The sequence below is a fragment of the Acanthochromis polyacanthus genome, chromosome 13 (assembly GCF_021347895.1).
Source record: "Acanthochromis polyacanthus isolate Apoly-LR-REF ecotype Palm Island chromosome 13, KAUST_Apoly_ChrSc, whole genome shotgun sequence".
In the NCBI taxonomy this organism is placed as follows: Eukaryota; Metazoa; Chordata; class Actinopteri; family Pomacentridae; genus Acanthochromis; species Acanthochromis polyacanthus.
Genome location: NC_067125.1, coordinates 39,605,753 through 39,629,202, shown reverse-complemented (window position 1 = coordinate 39,629,202; position 23,450 = coordinate 39,605,753). Strand labels below are relative to the sequence as shown.

The 23,450-nt window shown below is 39.3% G+C and overlaps 1 protein-coding gene across 2 annotated transcripts in view; it reads right to left on the bottom strand.

The window, feature by feature from the left end:
• Window positions 1-23,450, bottom strand: part of zgc:172282 (leucine-rich repeat and fibronectin type III domain-containing protein 1-like protein) — a 204,995-nt gene that overhangs the window by 100,867 nt on the left and 80,678 nt on the right. For both annotated transcript variants that reach the window (XM_022206150.2, XM_022206170.2), the window contains exon 2: window positions 22,967-23,072. The gene's annotated coding sequence lies outside the window, so the exon portion shown is untranslated. The remainder of the gene's footprint in view (window positions 1-22,966; window positions 23,073-23,450) is intronic.

Here is a 23,450-nt window from a genome sequence, read left to right as displayed (position 1 = left end):
GTCATTCCAATCATGTGCAAAAGTGACTCCGGGGGTTAGAATCTGAAAAAAATATATATATTTAGCAGAGTACATTTAAGGACCTTCTTGAAATCAGTTTAATCGCAAAGATTGACTTGTGACTCAGTTTAGATAAAAACTTTTTACTTTGAAGGATTTAGAGGAAAACTGAACAGGAGCAACAAACTGAACGAGTAAATCAGACCACATGTTGCATTCGCCCACCAAAATCACAGACCACTGCCATCCACTTAAGTGTCATCCAAATTCATTTTGAAGCATCCTCTTCTCTAGACACACTTCATTGTTCTTAATATCAGACCACTAACATTTGGTTTAGTGTGTCTTTATGTCTGAAAGTCAGAGGTAACAAATTAAATACATCCAGCCTCTTTTTTTTTTTTTTTTTGCAGTAATTACACTGAAGAGCTCTGTATTGATATTCATTTTCTAAAAGTGACGGTAAAAGCTGCCAGAGCAACACTGGGTATGACTCCAGCAGTGACAAATGTTTATGTTTTTACGTTTTTCAAACACACACTGACAGTCTCTTTGTTTTGCTTGACAGTATGATCTCCGCTTTGCATTTGTGAATCAATCAGCTGCTCCCAGGCAGAGTATTTTTCTATGTGTTAAGGCCAGATATTGCAACAGACTGGAATGCTGCTCAAAAAGCCCGGATTTGTACTCATTGGAAGAGAATGGTCATGAGTTTCAGGGAGGGGAGGAGAATTGCAAGAGATTCCCAAACAACATCAAACACAAAACAAAGTAGCATTGCTTTGGAGTGTTCTAAAGGAGGCAGTAATTAGCAACACATCCAGCAAAAATCCAACAGGTAAAAATTGTCCTTCACAAGAAATATCGACCCCACCTGTGATGACAGCCCCTTGTGCATCTTCCTCAATCTATTTTTCTTCACCGTTTCACACACAATCAATGGAAACAAGCAGGTGTCTCTACTAATGCCTTTATTGTTAATATAGCAGGCTGCAATTCTATAGTGTTTACTCTTTTTAAGGAAGCAGTGAGCTTTTTCCATTAAATCTGATTTTCTTTTGATTAAAGCCATGCTGCTCAGACAGAAAGAACAAGATGCGATCAAACGCCTCCCCACACCCCCAGCCCCCAACCCCCACCCCCACCCCCCAAAGCCAGCCAAAGCTCTTTCATTTCAATGCATACATAATGCATTTACGGGATGATAGAAAACAAAAAGACAACCACAGTGTTTACAGCATTGACGTTTAAAAATATCATGGGTGTGATATCAAAAAAACGGAATTTAACAGCGGTCAGACACACTGAAGTGGACTAGCGGCTGTGAGAACTAAAACTAAGAGAACTTAAAGTAGGAGCATTATTACAGCCACATCTGAAGCACATAGCAACGCAAATCACTACACACACATAAATATGATATTAATGTGATAAAGAACGAGCCAGAGCAAAAGTCAGCACGAGAGAAATGATCACAGAAACTCCAAATCTAAACACAGATGTAATCAGAAGAATCAAAATGAAAGGTGGAAGTTGGAAGTAGCAGTCCAGAGGAATGATTGGAGGAATGAACAGATATTTATACAATTTGTAGTTGTCTAAAAGGTGTGGAAATACTGAAAATTTAGGTTTAGCTCAACAGAACTCACCACAGTAGGTCTCAAACTTCCCTCAGACACTTAAAACAACCATTTCCTGTGGAAGATATTCTACTTACCCATTTCTTGACTCACTTGCACTGTTAAAACCCTGTGTCATGAGATTAAGGGAATCATTTTTCTAAAAAAAAATCTTAAATTCCAGAAATGAGCACAGAACCTGCCCTCGATTTTGCTATCTCTGCTTTAACAAAGTAAAGTACCGCTGTAACCTCTGAGCAAGCAAATGTCAGCTCGCTCTTCTCTTAACTGCCCATTGAAGGGTACCTTTACCTTTGCCTCTGCCTCAGTCCAATCCGTGTGATGTTATGTGTTCATGAATTTCAAAAGAATCTAATTTAAAGGGCCTCCGGTGATAAATTTTACCCCGACTGGCAACCTTTGATCTCACAATCAACAAGACTCACTCCTGCTGAAGTAGCACTTCACTTACATAAAAATGACATACTGAATCAACCGATCCTGCTAACCTATAGAGCGTGCGCAGGATGGAAAGTGGACACCATTACAAGCTGTATGCGGTAATACGATCCATAGAATTACTTTGAAGAGCATTTTTAAAGACAAATGATGTAAAACAATGACTAAACACTGTTGTTGCCCCTTAATGTGAAAACAGATGATTTTCTTTTAAAACCTGCATTTACCACACAGTTTATGAGATGTTGTAGCCATAAATATGGATATGTTTGATCCAGTGACAGTTCATATTGTTGCTACATCACCATTAACCTGATTGTGTGCACAATCATTCATTAGATTATAATTGGAAATAATCCAGTACTCTCAGTGGCTGCAATTTATCCACGTCTGGACAGGTGTGTGTGTGTGTGTGTGTGTGTGTGTGTGTGTGTGTGTGTGTGTGTGTGTGTGTGTGTGTGTGTGTGTGTGTGTGTGTGTGTGTGTGTGTGTGTGTGTGTGTGTGTGTGTGTGTGTGTGTGTGTGTGTGTGTGTGTGTGTGTGTGTGTGTGTGTGTGTGTTTTTACCTTATATGTGCCTGCGTGTATGTGTGTATACATGTATTTCTGGCCCCTCACTTATGCTGTGTCCAGCCTGTTTTCCCAGAGTGCCCTGCACTTTGCAATGGAGATGGATTACCCTGTCAGCTTTCTTGCAGAACCACCGAGGAGTATCTTGTGTGTATAATTTGCTGCATACGTGCCACGGCGTGAGCGTATGCACATGTGCTTGCTGAATGCTTATCCCATTTACCTCTTTGAACATGCACAAATGCAGCTGTGTTCATGTGCATGCAGTACACCCGAACACGTGTGCATATAATGTAGGCATTGTCGTGTTTAGGCTTAAACCCGTGTACTGATGTACGGATACATGGTCCTTTCTTGACTGTGTAGAAGGATATGTCTTTCTTCTGTCTATAAGTGTTTGCTTGTGTGTCTTTGTTTTTGTATACACATGAGAATGTATTGTAATCGTGTGCACACGTGTGTGTTTTCCATGTCTTTCTGCAGACTGTGCCCTTGTGAGAACACCGGGCTTTTACTGACCTCGAAAGCAGCAGCATCCATCTGCTGCCTTCACACACAAATGTACTTTACACACATGCATGCAGACACACACGCAGTCAAAGTTCACTTAAATTAGATTACTTTTGTGTGTGTGTGTGTGTTAATTTGAGTGAGTGCATGCTTGTGTATTTATGTGCATATACGTACCCCTGCTGTAAGTGTACAATAATATGCTGCAGCTTAATCTCTGTATAAAGCTATAGTGATTAACCATGAAACAAATCTGTTTCATTTCCATATCTACAATATGTCACTGAACCAAAGCTACACTTCCTGGTCTCCTATTTGTCTTTCCTTGTCTCACTTCCATAAAAAGTCTACTTCATTATGTTTTATGACATGAATAGAAGGATGGAGAGAAAGAAAGAAAAGAAAGCAAGATTGGTTGCAGGAAACTGAAATCAAAGCATGGAAAGGCATGAAAGCAAGTGAATGAAGGACAGGTGAGAGAAGCATGGCAAGGCGAAGCCATGGAAAGAGATAAAGCTAAAGCAGAAACAAAGTGCTCCTACAGAAAGGGGTATCTGTCAAAACCAGTGGTGAAGGCGAAGCTTTTATTGGCTGCAAATAAAAAACTTGGTGGGGGCCTGTAACTTAGCAACAGCCAATGACACATGGATGGTAACAGTGAGGAGGTGGGAAGAGAGTGTGTGCTGTGATTGTGGAGGTGTAGTGAGAGTGTGTGTACGGGAGCTGTGAGAAAGTGCAAGATTGGTCTGGAGATCTCGCAAGTAATGAATCTGGAGTGTTGCCGTCAGAGAGGGCGAATGAGGGGGAGATTCAGAGAAAGAAAGAGAGAGAGAGAGAGAGAGACGGCACTGATGTTGCAATAACAGTGTCGTGGTCCACGGTTTATTTTTTGCTCCACATTGCATCAAGATGCTTTTAACAAGCGGTCAAAATAAACCAGATTTTAATGAAATGAATCCCACCTTTCTCTAAATTTAACTTTCTCTCATCAGTTGCTGAAACCCCTCAAAATGCATCTAAACTCTCCCCAGAGTCCCTCATCACATGGCTGAAAGCTCACTTGCTTTCTCATCATGCCAAAACTCATGTTCGTGGGAATTGTGTAGCAGCCTGTCTGAAGCCTTAATGAAAAGCACGGCACCGGGGGAGTCATTGAAAAACCAACGTGAAGAAAATAAAATGTACGTTTTGAAACAAAGTGAGCGTAAGAGCTCCGGAACCTCCGCAGATGGCTGCAAAAAAACTGCGCTAAGTGAGTGCAATAACTGACAATACATCAGAGTCCAGCCATGCTTTTATTCTGAATGCCTCCCCCCCAGGTGGAAAATTATGCTTTTATGATGCAGTTTGGAACATATGTTACATGTCTGAGAAAGCATTCATCTTGACAATAGCAGAGGAAATATAATGCGTTGAGACCGCTAACTTGGTCACCATGGATTCAGAGTCTCCATGCACACAAATAGACGACTGTGAGGGCTTTCATTACTATTTGTAACAGAGACCAAATGTTGAAACTTTCCTCTTACAGATTTTATTGTGGCACCCACTAACTGGACCCTATGAAGCAATTTATTTGTTTTCCAGGGTCAACTCTACAGAGAGGTTAAAGGTACAGCCATAGATGACTCATATGCTTCCAATTATATCAGCCTATTTTGGGGATTTCTGATCATTACCGTCCACTCCTCTTCCTATTTTGTGTGTTTCTTGTCCACCTGCTTCCTGCACTCTGACCATTCACACGTGTGAAATACAGAGTTCCAGAGATTTTGTGTCTTTTTCTGTCCCGAAGGAAAAACACAATATTTTAATGAGTAGAATGAATAAGAGATGCATACATCTTGTTAACTACTTAGCAAAATTATAAATACATGCATAAGAATTATTAACTCAAGGGCAGCATGTACATATCCCATACATGTTTTGTTAGTATCTTGTTTAATATATGCAGGAAAAGTACTTTAATTTTGAAAGAGAACTTTGAAATGTGAGAAGAGAACAGGTACACACTGACTAGTTATTCAGGGAAACTATTCCCGCTACCTTAATAAATACACGGTTATAAGAGAACAAGAAATCTAATTCACAGATTCAGATTGACATTTTTACAGTAACTTGGCAACATTTCTGATGAGCTGGGTTGACATCAGGAAGTTTGCAATATTGTGTGTAACTTAAACTCAAATTTCTGCCATTAGTTGATTAAAAACTAGACTGCAGTTGACGTAACTTAATTAGAAAACTTGATAAATAATATTTTCTTCACCTTGAATTCAGGATTTCAAATCTCCTCTCCCACTGACTTAACATACCTGACTGAGGCCATGCCGAGATGAGAATCATTTTGTTTACAAATGCATTTCACCAAAGACCAATTCCGTCTGAATTCACAGATGGGGGTTGCAGCACCATTTTCAATTTGGCTTTGGAAGATAGTGGTGGGAGATCATGATAAAAAAAAAAAAAAAAAACTTTATGTGCAAAATTACAGGCTTATAATCTCAAGAGTTTTTGAGTTATGGCATTTTCAAATTTTAATAATTTTGGCCAAAATGCCCTCCCCCCAATCCTTGCCTGGAATTTTTAGGTTTTAAAATGGCTTATATCTCTGCTTCTGGGTATCACAGAGACTTGAAATTTTTCTCCAAGTTCTCTACATGTTGGTGATGTCCTAGAAACAACACACACACTCAGGAGAAGTCTCTACAGAGCAGGGGGGGCTTGCCCAAAATGTATAAATTATTTGTAAAAACCACTCGCGAGTAGGGTTAAGGGTGTTAAAAATACCAGAAATCTTACAGATTAATGTCTTAGCACCATTTAGTATTGCTCTAGACCAGACTGGCTTATAATTTATACAGGGGGAGCCCTCTAGGCACATTATTTAGAGAGATATGGACTGCTGAACATTGCCCCCCATGAAAAGTGCCTAATTTTGAAGGACCCTGAAGTCAATGTAGCACAGGTGGTAGAGATCTGCAAATTTGCACAGAAACTCATCTATCCTCTGACTATAGCCATGCAAAGTCCCAACTTCTAGCCATCACTGCATCAGCTTTTTTATCATGATCTTCCACCACCAGCACCCACAGTAAAATTGAAGATGGTGCTGCAACCACCTTCCTGAATATTTGTTGTTTTGGGATGGAATAAGCCCAAAGCAATGACTAGTGGAATATTTTCAATTCTGACAGTGCACTTGTGTGCAAAGGTTGAGCTAAACCTGCTATAACAGTTGATGGAATATGTTGTTCTGCTGCATGTAGCTAATGCTGGTCACATTAAGCAGTGAAATTTGACCATGTTACCCTTCAGGTTGGAAAGGAAGGGCTATTCATTTGGAAAAAGCTTCACTCAGTTTGTCTGATATTCTAGTAAAGATCAGTGATCAAAATCTTTGTGAAGCCTGACATCTGGTTCTAACAAGTTTTACAGTTTGCTTTAGCAAGGCATTTAACTGGCCACCTCTTTGCTTCATGTCAAAATGGCTATTTACACTTAATAACTACACACACTGAAAAAATCATTTAGAATTTGAATACCAATTGGTACAATCATTTTTTTTTATAATTAGCAACCTTTATTCTGCAAAAAATTAAGTGAGAATTTAAAATTGTTTTGAAAAATTAATGCACAGAAGTCAGCATGATTTGTTGGTTGAACAGAATTCCAATAAAATATATATAAATATTACATTATGCAAATGTATTTATTTTTATTTGTTTGTTTTGTTTTTCTTAGCCCAAACACTGTATTTCATAATGTATGCTGACGTAACCCAGTGGTGCTAGTATCTATACTTTACACATTTGTCCCAACTCTTCAAGTCCGGTTCTTTATTCATAACAACTGGGAAATTTGTCCAAAATGTCAGATGTGTCTTTCTGTTCGGTAAAGCCCACATTATTTGTGGTCCATGAAAGTTCTTTGCAGCTCTCTGTTCAATTTGCACCATCAAAATGAATTCAATAGCTGTAAAACTTTCAGAATCCTTTCACAAAAGGATAATATGATGAAACATCTGAATATTGAGTCATTGTCATTTTTGCTTGAATATTCAAATTCTTCAACAACACAAATGTTAGACAAAAAAATTAAGCAGAGAGAAAATTATCCATTTCGGGAGTCAAGTTTTTTGAAAACTTGACATCTAATTTGATTCATTTTATGGTGCAAATTGAACAAAAAAAGCTGCAAAACCAATCTTCTTTTCAACTTCATCTGTTGAATTCCTCTGGTTGGCACTAATCCCGGGATCTGCAGTTTATTTTTTGACAGCACACCCGCAAGAAAGTTCAAAATTCTCCGCTCCCACAGGATTTGCATTCTGTCCAGTGTGGTCCTCTACTGTAGTCAGACAAACATTTTCAAAGTCAACATCAAAGGGTAAAGGAGATTTATAGCTGACCTTAATTTCATCTTCTCATCTTCTGAACAACTCATTGATTTTCACCAGTACCTGAATACCACTAATCCAAACACCAAACTCAGTTCAGAATACAGTAATACCGAGATAACCTGACTGGATCTGAGAGTCTCTGTGGATCAGCGGGGATACTTGCACACGCCGATTTAGAGAAGAAGAAAAGAAACGTGACAGGACCACCATCTTCAAGGCAGACAGCTTCCACCCGACTAACCTTGTATCAAATATCCAATATGGCCAGTATTAAAAGGCTTAAGAGGATCTGTGACACTGAGAATGATTTTCAACATCAAGCTCAGGACGCACAACGCAGATACAACAGAGGGACGGACAAGAAAGTACTCTGTCAAGCTTTGACAAGGGCTTAATTCTTGGATAGGAAGCCTCTTCCAAACAGGAGACTCCATGAACAGCAGTCCTCCAGAATTAATTTCAACAAGAGACACATCATCTAAAAAAATGGGGCATTTTTCCAGTGACCACCCTTCATCACCTAACAGACAGTCCTGGTGAGGAGTTCCCCCTCTATAAAGCCATCACCTGGTTCCCAAAGCCTACTGGTACTTTTAGATGTGGTTCTTGCACACAAGCATTTGTAAACATTTGATGTATCAAAGCATTCTTTATTTGCAACACAACTTATGCCATCTATAGACTTGGATGTGAATGTGGCCACACAAAGTGTAACTTGCAATAGAGATTAACTGAACACAAAAACACCATAAGGACTCACAACTTCAGTTAACCTATCCTATCAAGGTCATTCCAAAACATGTGAAAGGAGGCAACAGACTTAACCAAACCACAAATGGCAAAATCGACTTCTCCTCTTTTCCTTTTCTCATTGCAAGAAAGAATATCCGGTGGTTTCTGTCTATACTGTGATCTATCACACTATTTCACACTGCACACAGTATAGTTTGTTTGTTTTTTACATTTATTGTCTGTGTATAGGATTAATAATCTTATCTGATATATATATTTTTTGTTCCTTGCTGATATCTTCAACATTAAACTGTGTTTCTGACTAGTACCGAGTTTGGTGATTTCTTACATATCATCCAGTACTGTAGGGTGCTGTTTATAGTGTTAACTACCTACACTATATAATTCCATCATCCTTAAAAGATCTGACTGTACATCTATTTCTATCTGTTCTATTTTTAATAGCAGATGCGTTAAATTATAATAGCACCTGTTTCTATATGTTTCTAAGTAAGAATTCTTATCATTTGACTTCTTTCCATTGCACTTTGCATTTTGATGAAGACAAAACAAGTTAGTTTATCTGTGCATCAACAAACGATTTATAAAGCTGCATGATTAATTAATTGGAGATTGAAGATATTTAAAGTTTAAGGTTAAATCAGAGTGCCTGCGATTCATTTTGGACCCCCCGCTAATACCAGAAGGGGCAGTCATTTTGTTTTTTACTTGACAAAGCAATGCAGAGTTCAACTTATTCATTCCATCTTGAGCTTTCAGTCGTACCACGAGGTCTCCATCTGGTAAACATGATATAGATGAAGTTAGAGCAGCAACTGAGCCCACATGTCTACAGATCTGTCTCCAAGACAACCTGACAACTGGGCAAACACCTTCTGCTTGTACAGATTGTATGAGCTAGGAGCTTGCTAAAAGGTCTGCAGAGCTGCAGAGCTGCTGTCTGAACTTTGAATCACCCTTTCACATTAGTTTGTTCATTCAATAATAATGAAAAAAAAGCAGTTTTTAATTGGTTGTTTCAAATAGTTGCTTTTTTTAAGATTCCAGTTTAAATGCAACTAATCTGCTGAACATGAGCACTGAGTTTTCAAGCAAGTGAAAGGAACCCTTTTTCACCCATGACACACCCATATGCCTGTACCTTCAGTGGTTTTGTGGGAACATCTCGAGTCAGGTTGTACTAAACGTCTGAAACGCTCCTGAAAAACCCACCACAGTAAATCTTTGATAAGCCTCTTGTGATCTTCCAGATTGGCAGCCTGTTCCCTGTCCGGATGTCACACTTTTAGACCAGGCTTCGACTGGGCAACGGGGTTACGCCCCCTGTGCCAGCGAAGATCTGCCCTACCAAAGAGAAAAGCTGAATCCCTGTTGACTGGTGGTGCTGTGCTGCAGCTGACCCTGACCTTCTCCATGGAGGAGAACGAGAGATGAGACACTTTCTCTGTGGGGATCACTATTATTATAGCCTATGAGCTGTGCTGTTCACCCTCTGAAATCAGTGGGAAAAGATGTGTGCTAGTTTTTCTCCTTGCCAGGGCAGCAGCTGCCTCAGCTATGTCCTCAGAAACGGTGCTGTGTGGTCGGTTTCAAAGGACACAAAGACCTCATTCCAGTTAAACTGTTGTGATTTTCTTAAAAGTTCTTTAAGAATTTATTCTAACTGTGTTGAGTGATATTTGGAGAAGTTAAACCTATCCAAAACTCAATTTACATTTTCAAAATTAAATAGGTTGCTGTCTGGAAGCAAATAATGTAATTGCTAAGTCCTCAGGCAACTTATTCAAAGTCTGTGGTTTTAATTTGGATGGAAAAGTAATCACCCTGCTTTCCCATTAACTCTTTTCTTCAATCTTTTCTCACTGTGATTTTACACCACCAGACTTTGCCATAATGACTTCTGGGAATCCATGTATTTCCTCATGAATAAACCCAAGTTTGGTTTAATGTGAGTAAATCACAAGAAATATTCAACCTGGAACTGCAACCATGTTTCTCATCTTGGATTTTTATACAACTCTGACATTGAACAGTTTTGGCAAAAAAGGTGAATATGATTATTTTTTTTATTGTAAAACACATTGACTTCACAGCTTGGCAGAGTTTTTGAAATGGCAGAGGCATCAAAACCACTAAATCAAACTGTCTGCCGTTCTCAAAAGCAGCCAAAATTCTACATGAATTCAAATTAGAACAACAGAGAAACTAAGGAGAACCCCCACTAAAAGAGCAAAATAAAACCAAAAAAATGTAATAAATACATAAGAAAAGTGACTTTTGAAAGTTTGTAATTTCACCGTTGAATGCACCTCTTGTTGGCTGTGTTTTCCAGTTACATTTGAGAGGAGACAAGTGTGTTATGCTTTTGCCCAGAAACATTAGGACTGAGGAATATATTATCTCATTTTTATGAGAAGGACTCTCTAAATAACCTTGTTATTGCCACTGATTTACTCTAAAAAAAATTTAAATTCCAAGCAACCCTAGGGACAGCTGGCAGATCAGAAAGTAAAATTATGCTGCTGCTGTGTTCCTCATGTTAAATCTGATATCGTTATTGCATTACTGGTGTTGTGGCTAAAGTCGTGATTTATGTTTCTGTTTTTGCTTATAGCTTCTGAAATGCTGTTGTATCAAAGTCAGTGTCAAAATGTTGTCGAGTAGAATGTCAAACGTTTAGTCCGTCTCTCTGAATCCTCTGTTGGCTATCCTGCAAACACACACAAAGTGGCACAAGCAAACACACACATATCCGCATAGTTACACAGGTGCTGATGCACAAAATTGCCCGGGCCAACCTCTACCTCCAGCATGGGACTGTTGCACTGATGGGATCTGAGCCTCACGTATCTTTTTCACACACACAAACGCACATGCTGTCTTTCAGGGATCTGAGCAGCCGAGGGAAACAGGCATTTGCTAATGGCTCTTTTGTTAAACAACTCTTTTGCTCCGTCTTCCTCTCTTTATTTAGTTCTCGCTGTTTCACACTCCAATTCTTTTTTTTCTTTCACTCTATTAATCTTGCTCTCCTTTCGTGTCATTGTCATCCTCCGTTTTCTTCTCCGTCTGCGTTCTTTCTCTCTCTGTCCCTTTTTCTGTATCTCCTTTCTAACGCTCTGTCCTCTCTCTGTCAGTACAGTAGATAATGAGGTGATTGCAGCTGCTAGGACAGTGCATCAATGCTTGTCGTCCTGTGCTCTGTTGTAATAATAACCATGGCCACTGGTTTACTGTAACACCACGCACTGACGCACATATTCTTCCTTATTTACTGCACATCTAATCCTACTCCTTTGTGCCTCATGACATTGCAGTTTGTTTTCTTTTCCTTTTTCCCATTATCGCATTTTGTAATTGGGGGTGTCTTTATTGCTGGGATGCAAGAACGTCATGTCACCCTCATGTCCACCTAAAAAAAACAAAAAATAAATGAAAAAAAAAACAAACCTCCATCTTAGTCTCAACACCACTGTATGATAGAAATGTCAGCTCCAAACATCAATACTTCTATTTTTACACCTATATGAAACAGAACTCCTTCCCTACTGTTGTTTAGTTCCACATCCTACTTTTTTCTTGCTTTATTTACGATCATGATGCTATTATTTAAGTGTGTTAATTATAACTTTCATTAAAATGTGCATCTTTTCAGTCATTCTTAAATTTAAACCAACATTTTCACTTTTTCATATTCCTGTATCTGTAACATCATAGCTTTTGTGTTTTTCACAATAAGTAAAATTTGCTTTTCCAATTCACCTGAACCCTGTGGTGTTTTCATTATCCACCACAGTAAGAGACACGCAACAACGGGGCCTTTGTAGGCTCAAATTGAAGACACTGTGGCTACACGAACTCCTGACACCTTAACTCTTTCTTACTCTTTATTTGTTGGTGTTTTCTGGTCAATTGGAAGCAAGTACTGATGAGTGGCAGCAAGAAATGTGACTTTTTGTTTGCAGTAGAGGAAGCACAACATTTTTCTGCTTTGGCCAAGCACAAAAATCTTTTGAATATATGTTTGTTTTTTTATGATTTCAAAATGTAATTGCATGCATGCACCAGCTGAAATTGTGAAACCTCATCTTTCAGAGTTTCTCTCTTGTGTCTCCCCACCATAAAAAACAGCAGCTTTGCAGTCATTTTTACACCTACATTTCTAATGTTAATGCAATCCCAGGGTAGTGAAAAAGTAACAACTACAGCAACCATCAAGAGCCACCAAGGCAGTCAAGGGAATACGAAGCTCTAAAAGCTGTTTGATATGCTGTTACAATCACAGCCAAGATGACCTTGGAAAACTTTAAAGCGCTGACTGCAAGATGTTGGTATCAAAAATTTCAACAAAGAACGGCGAGTGGGGAAAGAAAACAAACATAATCCACTTCTGCTTTCACCTCCATGTCTGATTGCTTCATGTTTGAACATGCCATAAGCAGGTTTCCTACACTGAGGTTCACAAGTAAAGAGAGCATGAAACATAGTAATTCATGGTTTCATCTCTCGCTTCCCTCCAAGTATTGCTGTTTCTCTATACAGCATTCTCTCTCCAACTACACTGTGCTGTAGCTAATGAGGTTTTGACATCAAACATTCCCCAATCTGAAACACTACTAAATATAGACCAACTTGTTTCATCAGGTTTCCCCATGTTGTAACCCTGCATGCCTCTTCTAAATGATTTCCTCCTCCACCATGTTTCACTCTTCCTATCTTCTTTTTTCTCTTTCCCCCCCTTTTCTTGATTTCCCTTTCAGCTCTCTTCCATTCTTTCCTCCCTCATTCCTGCCTTCCTTCCCCTCTTTCGTCAGCTCTTATTCAAGGTTTTCTACAGGTTTAGCTGTGACAGATGTGTCTCATTTTGCAGGGAGCCGGAGCAAGCAGTTCTGATTCTGTGATTATGGTGATTGGAGAGTCATATTATTACAGGGGGGGAAAAAAAGGGAAAATAAAGGGTGGGAGAAGCAAAACTGAGATGCTGGAAAAAGGAAGAATGGAGAGAGGGCAGGAGAAGAGAGAACAACAAGAGAAACATGAGGAAATAAGAAGCTGATCGGTTTACAGACACCGATGAGAGGCAAGAAAGGGAAAACAGAAGATACGGGAATGTATAGTAGAAAGAAGGAGAAAGAGGCTGGAAAGACGTGTGTGCCACTTGGTAGTCATCACAGAGAAGCCTTCTCCATTCAGGAACTCGGTGTGCAGCTGTCGCTTCAGGGAACTGATCACACACACCCTCAGTCACAGATACAAACACACACAAGCACAGAAGCACACACATGCTATCTTCTGCTCACACACACGCACATGCACTCATGCTTTGGGCTGTGCTTTGAACTGATCCCTGCCACTGGAGAGACACACATAGAGAGCTGGCTGATAATAATATTATCCTATGGCCTTCATATGGTAATATGCTTTTATTGCTATGAAGAAATATGAATATTATGGCTTTCATAGGCAGCTTAGGGAATTACATGGCTGTCATGGTTCTCAGCTTCAATAGAATATTTAGATTCTCTATTTATCTAGGGTCCCTGGGTGGGAAATCTATTAAGTTATTTACCTTTGCCATGATATTAGTTGGTATGTTGTATATTTATACCTATGAGTATGTACAAAGGCAAAACATAAGATAAGCATTGAGTGAAGGTCACATCTCCGTGGGGCAGACCTGCAGGCATCTGGATAGACAGTATTTTGTGAGACACTGCAGAATGCACTCAGTTACTTAAAGACTGGATAGTTTATTGCATGGTATGTATTATTGAGCAGCAACATAAAGGCTGGTTTGATAAATGCATTACAACTAGGGATGTTAATGACTGTTAGCTAGTTGATTGATTGTAGATAATATTTTTACCAAGTAAAATTATATTGACTGACAATGCAGAAGTAAAAGGACATGCACGTCAGAAAAATCCTTGTAGTTGGCTGTATTACCTGGTTGGTCCCCAGATGGAGGCTCTTACTTTTCAACACTGTAGCAACCCATGGAGGTAGCCACCCGAGCAGTTACAGGCTAGCAAGCAGAGTGTTGTGAGGGCTGAACTAGCAAAAGGCCACCATGACAAAGACTTATGTGATGCATAATGTCTTCTGACCAGAATTCATTGTTTTGAAGGAAAATTCTGAAACAGCAAAGATATGTTCCCATGTCCAAGGGCATATGTAATTGAGATGCTTTTGTGACAGATATCACATGTCTCCTGACTAAAACGGTAGCAGCATCACAGGAACTAATGCCGATCATTGATTGATAATGCTGCCAATTATTGGGTAAAAAAAATTAGTATTCATATATCTAATTATAATATATCTTAACCAAATGTCATGCTCATTCAGTTTTTCCTGCCTGTTCCTGTTTGCACTCTATCCACTGTCTTCCAATTTCTCAGGCTCATGAATATGGTAAATATATTATCATTAAAAGCGTCTTCACTGACCCTAGTCACTCATCTGTTTTCTGTATTACAATGATCTCACCAGGAGCTGTTTTGTGTATTATTGTTTCACAGTCGCTGTCCAGGGTGCTGAAACTGGGGCTGCCTCAAGCGGTCTTTGACATTCACACTGATATGCCGGGATCTCACTTCGGCAGCTACTTCATCATACAACAAGAGTTTCAGACTGATTTAACTTCATTTCACCAGTCCTGGCCATTAAAGTAGAAATCTGGTCTGGGATCTTAGGAGTTGAAGTTAGGATGGATACGATCACCATGGAAGTGCCCAGGGGAGGAGGGCACTGCTGCTAAGCAACACTAAACATTTTAGCTCTTGATGCTAATGTTAGCCATGGATAGTAGAGCTAATTGTTGATGATTTGTTGCTGAAATCTCATCTCCAATTTCCATCCATCCACCCATCCTCTGTACACCGCTTTATCCTCACTAGGGTCATGGGGGGTGCTGGAGCCTATCTCAGCTGACTCAGGTAAAGTCAGAGGACACCCTGGACAGGTCACCAGTCTGTCACAGGGCTACATATACAGACAAACAATCACACTCACATTCACACCTACGGACAATTTAGAGTAATCAATTAACCTCAGCATATTTTTGGACTGTGGGAGGAAGCCGGAGTGCCCGTAGAAAACCCACACATGCACAGGGAGAACATGCAAACTCCATGCAGAAAGATCCCAGGCCGGGATTTGAACGAGGGATCTTCTTGTTGCAAGGTGGAAGTGCTAACCACTATGGCACTGTGCAGCCCCTCACCTCCAATTTCTCACTGAAATTTAAATAACCCACATCTCCTAAACCATTTTCTCATCCAGACTTTCTAGATGATGGTTAATACTTTGCATTGGTTTGATTAGTTAAAGGCATTATGGAGGATGTTTTTTTTTGTTGTTTAATTTGTCTGATTCACATAAAATGAATATACTGACCTTTAGTGGACTTGTATGTATGGTCTCTAAAAGAATTTTTAAAAAAAAAACAAAAAAAAACTGTGGACATGGCAGGACCTGAAAAACATCAGCCAATCAAACCGCTCGGACCGAGGCGTTTGGTTTGCTCCCTTTCCTGTCAATCAAAAATCTTCCGGCTCAGGCCTAGTTACGTAGATTACGTACGCCTTGGACTTACGTGTTTTCTGTATGTGTTGCTTTGGTATAGCTTCGTAGTTAGCTGGAGACTTGTTTTGCTCATCTTTTTTTACATAATGGCAGATAAAGATCCAGGGGGACCCAGCCGTAAAAGACAACTTCACGAGTCCTACGCAAGTTTCTGGAGGGGGGCGTTTCTTCGTAAATGTTAAGAGGGGGGAGGTTAGAGGGGGGTGAGGGAGAGGTTGTATGTGCGCATGCGCATGCTACGTTCAAAGTCGTAGGAAATTAAATCTCCTCTAATGCCTTTAAGTCATTTTCCTCCACCTCCCAACTTTGCTATCTATACTTAATATTTCACCTCCTCATTGCTGAATCTTAGAGATTCAATATCAAGATCCTTCTACTCCAGGTGGTTGTAAGATAGTTATTTTTAGTGGCATGCTTTTCTTTTTGGCCAGTTCAGTTGGTGTTGATCCTCCTACTCTGGAAGAAGATTTTCTTGTTTTATATTTTAAGGCCAAACAATAAATGTGTGGTGTGTTCACAGCCTGGGTGTAGTTAAGTTGCAATGCACCAATGCAATTTTCCCTTGTCTACTACCTTATTAAAGAGAAAAAGTCTTTATCTGCTTTGGGGTCAGTGAAAACAGTAAAAACTTTTACATTCACTTGATAAGCCCACTTTAGTCTCAGCGAAATACCCGTTCATCAATGAGCTAATCATCAGAATTCTGCCAGTGACTCACAGCTCCTTTTCCCCCCAGCGTTATCCAAATATCCCCCACTTTTTTTGGAGAGGGTTTTTAATTGAACTTGCTGTTCTACCCCTTGATCGTAATGTTCTTGTCATATTGGAACTATCATATCTACCATTCCCTTCACTTCCTTTCCATTTTTATTCCATTATCAGTCTCCTCCACCCCTGCTGCCAAGGATGAATTCAACAAAACCTTGAATTGGTTTAAAAAAAAAAAAAAAAACTTGTCAATTATGTCTGATATATGCACCTGGAAGCTATGATATGTTTAAGGTTTGGTGCAAAAAACATGATTATCATAAATAAAGGTAATCTGAGAGAAAAGCCACAGTAGCAAATGCATTTCTGCATACGCACCCACCCAGTTTGTCTTTAATGAGCCCTACTTTAGATCAAATGTTTAAAAATACAGACAGGCTTTGAGCTTTGTGAATGACCCTTGAATTGATAAGAGCAATTTTTAGAGATGTAAACTTTCTCTATTTATTTTTTGTGCTAAAAATTGAGGTATTTCAATATGGTGGAAAAACAGTATAATGAAGTACTGTGACCTTAGTGTAAAACAACAACAGTAACAGAGTAATGTTGATCAGCAAGTAATATTAAATAACCTTTTTTTCTTGTTCTTATTTGCTCAGCTAGCTGTTTTATAATATAAAAACAGTATGAGGTGTTTTCTAGATCAGGACTGTTAAACATACATACATACAAAGCGACCCGCCAGAGAGTCCAATCCAGCCCACGGAATGACTTTGCAAAGTACATTTTTTGTTAGAACTTTCAGGTTGTTCATAAAATTTTGTAAAAACGATTTTCAGAATGTACTTGTAATTCTTTGCACTAAAACAAAGGAAACCTTTTAGATTTGTCATTATTTATAGGTTATTATGCTATGATTTTACTGGTCCGACCCAGTTGAGATCAAAGTGGGCTGGATGTAGCCCCTGAACTAAAATTAATTTGACACCCCTGTTCTAGTTGTCAGTTACTCTATGGTTTAAAGCAGAGTCTTGACAAGGAGTGAATCCAACAGAAACTTTATGTTGGCTTTTTAAACTCAAGACAAGTCACGTCTGTAGAGAAGAGGATAACTCTTTACTACCATTCAATCGTTCATTTTGCTCACAGTGATAGAAATATAGGAAAACGTGTTCTGCTGCCTGAAAATATGCAATTTTCCGCAATTTGTGCATGCAATCTACATTGCATTAACGTCCCCTTTACCGAGACAGCAGCTTATACTGGTATCCCCATAATCACATTTTGCAAGTAAATGAGAGCATTTCAAACGTAGAATTTCACCTGACAGGCAAACTGCTCATTCAGGCTGCCAGACATGTTTGATGAATTGGATTTATTTCTGGTACAGGAAAGCATCTAAAACAAAGCACATAATTAAATTCATCTCTATGCATGGATGTGTCTGCTGGCGTTAACTTACACAAAGCAGCCACAACATTAAAACCACCAGCATAATATTACTGTGTAGGTCCCTCTCGTGGCAACAAAACAGCTCTGAACTGTCAGGACATGGACTCCCATAAGACCTATAAAGGTGTTCTGTGGAATCTGGCACCAGTTTGTTGGCAGAGGGTCTTTTGGGGGCTGTGAGTTGTGGAGTGGAGTTTACTTTTTGAGGTGTGTCTCACGGATGCTTGACCAAATTGGGATCTGGAAGATTTAGAGACTGTGTCAATGCCTTTAGCTCTTTGTTCTTTTCCTCACATTGTTGCTGAGCCGTTTTTGCTGTGGGGCAGGAAGTGTGTCTGCTGAGGAAGGATGCTGCCTTTGAGGAGTGCTTATTCATGGTCTGGAACAATTTTTAGGTGGCTGATTATAAGTAACATCCACATGAACGCCAGAATTCCAGCAGAGCTTTGTATTATAACGAGACCATCATTGTTATACACTTCACTTGAAAGTGGTTTTAATGTTGATCAATGTCCATTAACTATCTTAGTTGTACAAAACGTCTCATCAGCCCTATAGATTGGTCTAGTGTTTGTTTGACCAGTGTGAGTAGGTGATGTTACACAGTGGGTTTGTAAAAGTCATTAAATTCACATAAACTGATGCCACTGTCAGACCAGCTGGATACTACAAATAAATTGAATCTGGCATGTTTTCACTGGTAAAATTATAGGTTTGTGAGCAGTAAAAGGCACATAATGTGCACAATCTGACCTGACAGACGTGAAGAAATGTTAAAAAGCCTTATTTACTGTTTTTCAATACACTCACTTACTGGTGCACTTTATGTTTACAGCTTATACCGAATTACCCAGGCTTCTTTATTACTTTTATTCCAGACTGGAGTGAACATTAAATGAACAAATCTGAACTGTGGGAAATAGTGTAAAATTGCACTTTTGATGTCTGGAGCTGTCGTGTGTTGATCCATTTACATGTCAGGAGCTTTAGAGGAACAGGTTGACTGCACTTTGTTGAAAATTTGAGCATTCTTGACATATATGAGATGACTCGGCAGTGCCATTTACTTTGATGGTTTTGCGTCCCTTTTGGATAAACAGATCCATCAGGCCGCTCTCCTGGATGACTGCGAATTTTCACATATATAGTGAGCATGCACCTGGGCTTTTCTGTGAAAAAAGACAGCCGTGATGGACTGCCATCCAAACACTTGGGCTGCATTTTTAATCAGAGGCAGGTCCCAGCATTGATAGCAGTGAATCAGAACTAGTAAATTTGCATTCAGCAGTTTTTCTTCACAGGCAGGATGCCAAGTCATTACACTAAATGAGCAGCACCTGACCTAATATGTGGACTTGAGCACTTTTCTAACCCTGAATTAGAAGGTACACCAAGCTGATGGTAAAACACCACTACATTATTCTGTGTTTATGCACTTGTCAGTAAAATTACCTCAATTGCATCTTAACATTAAAAGGTCAAGTCCTCCTGTTTTCATGTGATAGTACTACATGCCCCTATGCAGGCAGGATCTGAACAGACTGAATCTATTCATTGCAACTTGATAAGAAACCAGAAAGTTAAGAAACCACAAATCCAAACAGAATATATTCATTATTATGACAATACAGAAATACTGCAATGCACACCAATGCAGCAGAACTGAGCTACTTGAAGGCAGCAGAGACATTACAAGAGACACGACTGACTATTGTTCCTTAAATTCTGTGTAAAAGGACTTCCTGAAGGGTTAGCTTCACACATAAACTATACACACACACCCACATTCATAGAAATCACTGTGACCTATTCCAATCCTCCTTGGTTTTGTCAAATTGTGCATCTTTGGCTTTAAGAGATTTAGACTTCAAATATCCAATTCTCTAACATCAATCCCCTTCAATATCCAAGATAACTAATCTTAGATAAGTAGAAACTTCCCCAGTGCCAAATACAGCTTTATTCATTTCCGATATGTAATCTATAAAGATTTCACAAAGGGATAAGGACATAAAAATAAACTGCATTGTAAAAGATATCACATGGTTCAAAGGAGCAATCTTGAAAGCTGAGAAATTATTAGGCTGATATGGATAAAGCTGTTTGACTCCATGTGTCATTGTAAAGTCTTGGAAAAGTTTTAATTTAAATGTCAGAAAATCACCATCTGTAATCTGATCAGTGTTTGGTATTGGATTTTAAAAAAAGGGATACTACCATAGGAAGCAATTCCTTACTTCCACCGTATTTTTATTTTTAGCCCTCGCAGTGGCTATTTTGCCTCTCTGCCGGGGTTTAAACAAACATACTGAAATATAAAATATCTTGGATGTTTTAGCTGTTTAGTTCACTCTAATAAACAGCTCATGGCAGATGTTTCTCCTGGGTGCTGGCAGAGACTAAAAGCAGTTTAAGGAAGGCAGGCAAGGCTGCAAGCATGAAGAAAACGGGATGGTGCTGTAAATTGTTCTGCAACCTCAGAGATGAAATCATTTTTCCCACCATTTGTAAAAAAGTGTGTAAGCCAGAGTTAATATGCTGTAATAGGTTGACTGGAGAGAGCCTCTGTAGCAGAATTACGCCAGGACCTCTACTGACTCTACTGTAAATCAGTATGCATGCTGCCACATGCACTCACACGGCGACACTGAGTCTTTTTTGTTTACAGATGAAGTTTGTACAATTGAGTATAGATTTGCAGTATCATTGAAACACAACTAACAGACAAAAGAAAACTATATACTGGTGTCCCTGCAGGCTTTGATGTTAAGCAATGGAACTAATGCTATATCACTATGGGAAAACTTCATTAAGACATAATTGCTTTTCTAGTGAATAAACATTTCTTTTTCAAAGTGCAAGATCCCAGTTAGTCAGCCATGTAACACCGAGAATAATGTAGGGCACTGACACAGACAAGGGGTGAAAGTAAAGGGTCATTTGTTTTTCTTTAAGGTTTGAAGTGCTTTTGAACTTGAGCAAGTTGTGTTAACAGTAAATACTTCAGCCTGAAACACATTCTGCACTATATACTATAAATACACTGCTTTGTGTTTTGGTAGGAAAATTGCAGAGAAAAGTAAACTACATGCGGTGACTCAGGGAGTAAATACAATGGCCTCTAGTAGTGCAGTACATAGAGGTATACATGATGGTCTATAGCACAAAAACAAAAAAATACTGTTGGCCAACATTGTTGGGGAAAATTGCTCACCTCTGCTGCTAGAAAATGTTTGGATGAGTGTTGTGGCTTTAACTGATTGCCTGACTTGTCTTCATGACCACTCTTTGGGTAGCAGCCAGTAGCTACATATTGTCGACAATTCCAACTGAAAGAAAAACCAATAAGATAGCGTCTAACTTTATGTGCTGCTGGAAAAAACTGAAAAGCTTTAAAGACTGAACTGGTACCATGTAGGGTTGAGGTTTTAGCAGTTGTACTCACATACACTGTAATATCCAGGGAAATGAAAAAGCAGTTCATCCAACACTTCATGCTAAAGCTCAGAGTTGTGAAGAATAAAATGCCCACCCAATTTATATTTTGAAGAAGGAATGTTAGTGGATGTATATGTTTTTCTTTATAATGATTCCTATTAGTGCATGTGAGTCTCAGTGTCTGAAAAATGTTGTTTCTAATCTTCGTCCCCAGTCGACCACAGGATTAAGCCATGTTGGGTCTGACCTCTTCACTCCAAAAAACATCCCCGCCTCACACAGTGTGTCAGCTCTGCCGTGGTTTCAGACCTCGTTGGTTTATAAAGACTTAAATTCATCCTGCCCTGGTCAAGTACATCTGACATCAAACTACTGCACTTTACTCCCAAACAGCTGACCGTTTTGCAGGGAGTTTACCAGATAGTAGCTCAAGAACCAAATCTCTGCTTTTATAAATCACAGCATACACGGAGTTCTCTCAGCGAAAGATGCTGTCTTTAAAGGTGTCATTTCAAATGACAGCTTTCTGTGTTATTTGTGCATTTCAAATGCCAAATCTGGATTTGATATATCAAATGGAATGACTAGTAATTAATATTGTGCTCAACAAAACCAAAGGTCTAGTGACTGTGTTATGAAATTTTTAAATGTGATTTCTTTTCAGCAAAAGAAGGCATGCAACAAGGGGGTTTCTGAGTGTTGTACAATGACATCTTTTTCATCTTTGATTTACATCCATCTATCCCCCTTGTATCTGGTAGTAGCAGAGTCTGTGCTCGGCTTAGCAGCCTGCCTGGAGACCTGTTTGGCCCCTGTGCTCTTGCAGCCCACTGAATACATACTTTAACAGAGACGCTGTATTGGACCACGGCACTGCTCTCATCACGCAGCCAAACCGAGACGAAGCAGACACAGAGGAATGCATTTACATTTACATGTGAATAAGTGCACTTAACCTCAATTTACTGTACAGGAGGGCACATCCATTTTGTGTTTCCCCTGTCACTCTCTCAAACACACACAAGTTCATGTATGTGCGGTATATTTTACTGAGAATGTCTAACTTAGTACAATTTATATAACATGCTTGTGTGACTAAATTCCAGGGGTAAGACAAAGAAAAATGCAAAATTGCTGATGTTTATTTGTCTTTTTAAATTTAACATACACTTTGCTAGTTAGTGCAAACACAAGTATGTTATGTGTGGGAGTACATTTTAATAACATCCGTCAAATCATTATGTAATATGCTATAGGCTACTTATCTAATTTCCCAAAGGGGATCATTAAAGTTTTATTAAACTTAATTGGCAATAACTGTTTGTGTATGTTTGAGGTGTAATTAAAAAAAGAACAGCGGTGTCACAGTTCCCAACAGATTCTATTTTGCAGCCTCAGTTAGCACACTTTTTAAACTCATATAGGACAAGAGAGTCCAGAGTTGCAGCTGCATCGTAATCTTTACCTACCTCTATCTGGTGTGCTGCAGTTTTTTGTTACTCAACATGAAGATGAACTGCAGTGACAGGCGGATGGACAGAAAGAGAGATGGCCTGGGGAGATGGATCCAAAGACCTGCAGATGAGAACAGAGAAAGAAGGCAGGGGTTAGAGCTTGATTGTTAATCGAGATACCACTACATTTGAGCAGCTCAGTTTCAATTCAGTTCTATTTATATAGCGCCAGTGTTACTACATAAATCAGCTCAGAACATTTCACATAGTAAGGTCGAGACCTTACAGTATTACATTATCGAGAGAAATTCAACACATCCAACAAGTCCATCTGAGCAAGCACTTCGCAGCAGTGGGAGGAAATAAAAATCCTTTTAACAGAAAGAAACCTCCGGCAGAACCAGGCACAGGGAATTCAGACATCGGCCTACACCAGTTGGGGTGAAAGTAAAGGGGAGATATGAAGAGTCTGCACTTCCATTACTTTATCATAACCCAG